Raw genomic sequence first — 6,925 nt, forward strand, 5'->3', positions numbered from 1 at the left:
GCCTTCTCCGACACGCAGGCAATACGTGGGAAGTATTCTTTCTCCCTTATCCCCAGGGATGATCAAGAATGCATAGAACGCGGCAATGTAAGTCCTACATCTTTAAATACATAGTGCTAACAGCATGGGAGGATTAGCGTCCGCAATGCAAAGGTCATACAACACCAAAAATACACACACACACACACACACACACACACACACACACACATTCGTCTGGTTTCATCTAATGCCAGCAAGCCTGTCAGCTTGCATAATGCACCACAACCTCTCGCTGAATTAACCAGGTAGTAAAGTTGAACGCTGGTATATTACGACTCGTTTGTATTCGTGGATACATAGAGATACATAGGTATATACATGCACACGCATGCATAGACACAAACAAAGAGATATCCATGTTCCTTGTTTGTCTTGTTTATCTTGTATCCAAACAATGAATTGTTTTTACAAGATTATTGATCTTTTTCTTAGACAGACAGACAGACAGACAGACAGACACGAAACACACACACACACACACACACACACACACACACATATATATATATATATATATATATATATATATATATATATATATATATATATATATATATATATATATATATATATATATATACATATATTACTATGAGTCCACGGGGAAAATGAAACACGATAAGCTCCCAAATGCACTTTCGTGTAATAATCACATCATCAGGGGAGACACAAGAGAGAAATATGTCAGTTGATATACATCGAAGAGACGAAGCTAGGACGCCATTTGGTAAACATGTTTACCAAATGGCGTCCTAGCTTCGGAAATGGTAGATGTTAAAGACACAGGACGATAGCTAAAGGGGTCAGAACGGTCATCCTTTTTAATGATGGGATATACCAATGCATCCTTCCAAGAAGAAGGAAAACTTTTGTTTTTAAACTGATATGGAACAGACGAGCAAGCACAGGTGCAAGTTCAGAGACAAAATATATCAGTACACGTGAATGGACTTCATCAGGACCATAAGCCTTGTTTGTGTCCAGAGAGAGAAGCGCTTCCGGACAGTTCGAAAAGAGATTTCGGGAGGGGCATGGGATTAGTAAGAGGAGCATCAGAGGGTGAGGGAATGTTAGAGTCATCCAAGGAGTTAGAGGAGAAACGAGAGGCAAAGCGAGCTGCTTTGACAAGGAAAGGTGGAGCGACTAAGTTGTGAGCGATGCCCAGAAAGACCCAGCACTGGATGACGTGGAGAGGTTATCGCACTTCCTTTGAATAAAGGAAAGCTTTGCTCACGTGCTTGCAGTAATTACAGGCAGCGATAAATGCTGAATCGGAGTCGGAGGAAGGAGAGTTGTTCCAAGCCCGATATGCCTGATCCCTTGCCTGAATGGCCTCCTAACAGGAATGGTTGAACCATGGATATGAAGAGGTCGTCTTGGAGGAAGAGGGGATACATGCTTCCATTCCCCGCAAAACTAACCTTTGCTCTGCGTTTGGTGGAGACAGAAACATCACCACGTAAGAGACAGTAATGCACCCAAGGAGAACCAGAAAAAGAATTTTAGTAAGTTATTCCACTCAGTTTTGCGGAGGTGCCAATATATACGTTAAGCAGAGGTTGCTGGATGATGATGTTGAAATGCATATAGCCATTACGATGTGATCAGATGAACCAACTACGGGCGAGACTGTACAGCTACTGTGTGAAGGATTTGAAGTGAAAAAAAGAACCAGAATTCCAGGACAAGAGTCACAGCGGTCTGGAATGTGGATGGGTTGAGTGATGGTTTACTCTAGATCAGTGAGGACGGAGAACGTGAGGGCTTCATTCCTCCGCAACCATCCGCATGGGAGGAATTCAACCATTCCCTATGGTGAATATTGACTTCCCCTAAGTAGAGGATCTCAGCTTGTGGGTGAGAGGAGGATGTCACGGCCTCATGGCAGGAGTTTAGATAGTAGAAGAAAGATATAGAATTTGTAGCATTAGAAGAGCAATAACAAAGGAAAAGTGTGTCAGCTGGGAGACAGATAACATCAGTACGCAGATAGATAGACAGATAGAGAGTGTGAGTGTCTGCGTTCCGCATGCCTTCTACATCACACATTGTCATTTTGTACAGGAGCAGCTCCTCTCTCTCTCTCTCTCTCTCTCTCTCTCTCTCTCTCTCTCTCTCTCTCTCTCTCTCTCTCTCTCTCACACACATGACGTGACTAAGTCCCCCATCAAGACTCAACACGCCAGCACAGCCGCCAGACTCCACACACACACACACACACACACAGACACACACACACACATACACAGGAATATTTTCCCGTCTACCGAGGACCGATCAGCCTGTGGCATAGCTGAACTTCATCAGGGACATTACGAATACTCGACCCCTTACGACGGGGAATGCTAACGAGGTAGTTAATGGGTCGGGACGATCGTTATGGGTAGGTTGGAGTGAGGATGAGACTGTGTGGTATGGTTGAGGTGAGGTGGGCATGACAACGAAGATATGATCATGTGGTAATTACCTGGTGACGGTGCTACATTAGACGGTGTTACTGGGTCATTATGGTGACAACGATGAGGCAGGGTGATGGGAAGACACCATCGGGTGAAGGTGCGTCGTATGGTCATTGTATGCGCACTAAAACATCCCAGACCTGCTCTCTCTGTGAACCACACTTCTCCAAAATGCACAAATATTCGGCCCTCCATAACTCACACACATTTAACACCTCTGTTCAGTTAAATAAGGTTCTCTGCGAATTACACTGGGCAAGTGAGAGCCCCATAACTATCGCAGTATACGAATGAGCTCGTTTTACATGTTGCTGGGCTCTGATTGGTGGAGAGAGTATGGAAAATAAACATGGCTGACGTAATCGTACACTCTGATTGGCCAAAATCAGTCACGTGACATCAACACACCTCTGACTTTCTGACACTTTTGCTTACGTCATCAGTTCCAACCTCAGCTTGCGGTTACCGGGTTACAGACCTCCACTGTGCTCATTTATCTTCGTGTTTACGATAAATAATAATTAATCAGTGATAGAAAATGATGTTAGACGGAAGATAAGAACGTTGGTGAGATAATGCAGGCAAGATGTGTGACTTGGGAAGACAAAGTGGAAAAATATCGAAAGATATTTGATGAAAAAATTCAGTGAAAAATCTTAATGGAAGGAAATGAGTTGGTAAGATAAACGAGACAGTTAACAAACAGTAATGGTTTTCCTCTTCGTTGAACTTAGCTCATTTGAAAGCTCATTAAACTTGACTCATACAAAACCGTTGAACTTGGCTTTTAGAAGTGATAGTTGAACTTTTTGATCATGATGTTAATGATCGTGTTTAGATGTTGTGTACAACTGGTATAACCTGTGTACAACTGGTATAACCTCAGTGCTTACGGAACTGACCCAAGCGAATGGAACTGGGAGCTGAGCACATTGAACAATTACAGTCCAGCACTATCAACTGCACTGGTCACCAAACGACCGTCCGGTAGTTAGGGAATGTTACCAACTACTTGTGGTGAGTACCATTCATTATTTCCTTGTACATTTTGTGCATGTGTATTAAACAATGTCTGGTGTACTACATGTATGTATGTATGTCGTGGTTTTTGGGCTTAGGAGGAAAGAAATACGTTATACGAAATATACTAAGGCAAAGAGTATAATAACATTATGATAATAATGATCATATAACCTCCTTCCTCTTCTTAAACAAGACACAACCACTTCATCTCCCTACGTAACAACCTCCTAACCCCGTCCATAAACATTCTCTTCACCCCATACACACACAAGTAAACATATACCATTCTACATATAAACTCATATACAGAAAAGCACATAAACAAGGTCACACACCGACCAGTTTCCCCGTAAACAAGTTTGCTTGCAAATAATTTTACACACAAGTAAGTTCAAATAAAAACAACTTCATCACCGACAAATTAGCACATCAAAATGCGACGTCATCTTCCGCATCACACACACACATACACACACACACACACACATATGTGTAAATGGAGACACACTTAGATGACTATCTACAAAAGAGAGATTAATTGAAACGTCATGATGTGTAGAAAGTATTTTGGACTTCTAAGAGAGAGTGAGCTCCTTATGAACAAAAGAGAAAGCTAGGTGTTTCGTGTGTTTTTGTAAAAAAGCATTTGACACACATACGAGGTTGGTAAAGATGATGGATCTTCAAACAGAGTCAAAGGGAGATTCCATCAATGGATGGACCATTGCGTAAGTGGAAAGGAAGAAATGAGAATTGTAACAGAAGCCCTCTCAAAATGGAATGCATTAACAATGATGTTCCGCAGGAATAAGTCTTGAGCCCATTGATCTGCGTAATTCACCTGCCAGCAGGATTGGACTATCTGAATAAGTCTGTGGATGATGTCCATGAATGAAGAATTTAAGGAGAAATGAGGATTGCGTCAACTTACAATAAGACCTAAACAAACCTCAAAGAGGATTTGATACACGGTTGATTAAATCCAGACCGAGTAAAGTCATGAAGATGGGAGACAGCGCAAGAAAGCCTCAGTAATGTGTACAAGCTGGCAGGCAGTAAGCTGAAGATACGTGTGAGTTGAGAGGGTCTGCTAGATAGCCAAGGTTTTCCCTAACCTGTCGCCCGCCAGAGCTGCACTTTGTGAGGATGGTATAATGACACACTCTGTTCGTTGACATATGTTAGGAATTTTTTTTCCATGTACAAGGTTAAGGAAATATCCAGCAAACTGTCTACATCGTATATTAGGCCAGAATTTAAAATAAGCTCCGCCAAGTTTGTTCTCCGCGCTGCAAGACGCACAAAGAACTGATAGAGGAGGTCCAGAGGAGAGCAATAAGAGATGGTACCAAAATTAAGAAAGCTGAGTTATCGTGGCCATGAATTTGCCCACCACGGAAGACAGAAGAACAAGTCTCTTCTTTGATGATGACGATGATGATGATGATGGTGATGGTGGTGGTAAAAAGCTCCACGAAAGCTGCAGAGATCGAGCAGCCACAAACCGTAACATGAAATGAAGCGAGACGCGTGATGGAAAAGCTTCAGAGAAGAACTTTTGCATCATCAGACTAGTCCATAATTGACATAAGCTAAGCTGCTATTATGCAGAAGTCTAGAAAGTTGTATGACAGAAGAGAATGTACCAGAGATGGGGCCCCCACGAGTGTGGAACTCCCCCGTACAGTACAAGAGATGGGTCCTCCACGAGTGTAGAACTCCCTCCCCCGCACAGCACAAGAGATGGGGCCCCCACGAGTGTAGAATTCCCTCCCCCACACTGCACAAGAGATGGGGCCCCCACGAGTGTAGAACTCCCTCCCCCACACAGCACAAGAGAGGGTCCCCCATGAGTGTACAACTCCCTCCCCACACAGCACAAGAGATGGGCCCCCCATGAGTGTACAACTCCCTCCCCACACAGTACAAATAGATGGTGACACACGACCATATAATCTCTCAACTCTCGCATCCATCAGCGTTGACGTTGTCCAGAAGGTATGTTGTATACGTGGTACTCGCGAGGTATGTAGGGTAGGGGGGCGGAGGGAGGGGAGCCGGCCTCCTGAAGAAGGAGGAGGAGGAGGAGGTTGCTCGACACAGACGGTGAGCGACCCCCTCGTCAGTTCCCCTCCATTTACAAGACGTGCGACGCGTCGTAACTCAAGCCCCCGCGCGGAAATAAATAGTTCATGTCTCTTTGTACGTTTAACGTGGAAGTTGACAGCCCCGACGTGGATGGGGGATAAATTCCGACGTGAATGGGGAATAAATTCGGTGGTAGATGGTGAATAAATTCTGTCATGAGGGGGACAAAGGAGAGGATGTGATGACATGAACTGCTATGTCGTCCCTCTGGGTTATCGCTTCTCTGTTTATGTCTTACGAAAGTGGCGGCTCAATCTCTTCTGATATGGTCATCGTTTGTCATATATATATATATATATATATATATATATATATATATATATATATATATATGTGTGTGTGTGTGTGTGTGTGTGTGTATGTATGTGTGTGTGTATTGAATCACCTCGCTGGTGTCGTGTCGTGGTTGGTGTTGCTTAGTGCTAATCCACTGGTCATGGTTCGATCTCCGGCATGGCAGACGGAGTACAGTCCACCCAGCTGTTCATCCTTCCCCTGGCTGGTGGATGACGTGGTCACCAGCTTGTGCTAGGATGAAGCACCACGGTCGTGACGGCCTTCAGCTTAGCTGGCAGCTTGTACCTCGTCTCGAGTTAACCCAGCGATGGCCAGGTCCAGCTACATAACCCTCACTGACGTGCCAGCGAGTCTACCATGGCCCTTAATGGGCCTACCATGGCCCTCACTGGGCCTACCATGTCCCTCACTGTGCCAACCTTGGCCCTGACTGTGTCTACCATGGCCCTCACTGGGCCTACCATGGCCCTCACTGGGCCAACCTTGGCCCTGACTGTGTCTACCATGGCCCTCACTGGGCCTACCATGGCCCTCACTGGGCCAACCTTGGCCCTCACTGTGCCTTCCATGGCCCTCACTGGGCCTACCATGGCCCTCACTGGGCCAACCTTGACCCTCATTGTGCCTATTATGGCCCTGACTGTGCCTACCATGGCCCTCTGGGCCTACCTTGGGTCGGTACTTTACTTTTTGTCTTGGCGCTACCGGACTCCACTCGCATGAGGTTACACCACGGTGAAAAAAAAAAAAAAAAAAAAAAACCGGTGGGGTTGTATCAGCGTTCAGTTAACGGAAAGGAGTGCAAGCTCGCTCCAGAGGAGTCCATCATTTCCCCTGCTACTGAATGCAGCGCACCCTTGAAGCTGCAAGAGTTCCAGAAAATGAGTCCTAGTGTTATGTATGTGTGTGTGAGTGTGTGTGTGTGTGTGTGTGTGTGTGTGTGTGTGTGTGTGTGT

General features: G+C 45.0%; 1 long non-coding RNA gene across 1 annotated transcript in view; it reads left to right on the plus strand.

Moving 5' to 3' along the window:
- Nucleotides 1-2,932: 2,932 nt before the first annotated feature.
- The window catches only part of LOC139750733 (uncharacterized), a 289,670-nt gene continuing 285,677 nt past the window's right edge, over nucleotides 2,933-6,925 (plus strand). Inside the window, exon 1 of the long non-coding RNA XR_011713204.1 lies at nucleotides 2,933-3,518. This is a non-coding gene — a long non-coding RNA (uncharacterized lncRNA). The remainder of the gene's footprint in view (nucleotides 3,519-6,925) is intronic.

Source organism: Panulirus ornatus, chromosome 10, assembly GCF_036320965.1.
Source record: "Panulirus ornatus isolate Po-2019 chromosome 10, ASM3632096v1, whole genome shotgun sequence".
NCBI classification, from domain to species: domain Eukaryota; kingdom Metazoa; phylum Arthropoda; class Malacostraca; order Decapoda; family Palinuridae; genus Panulirus; species Panulirus ornatus.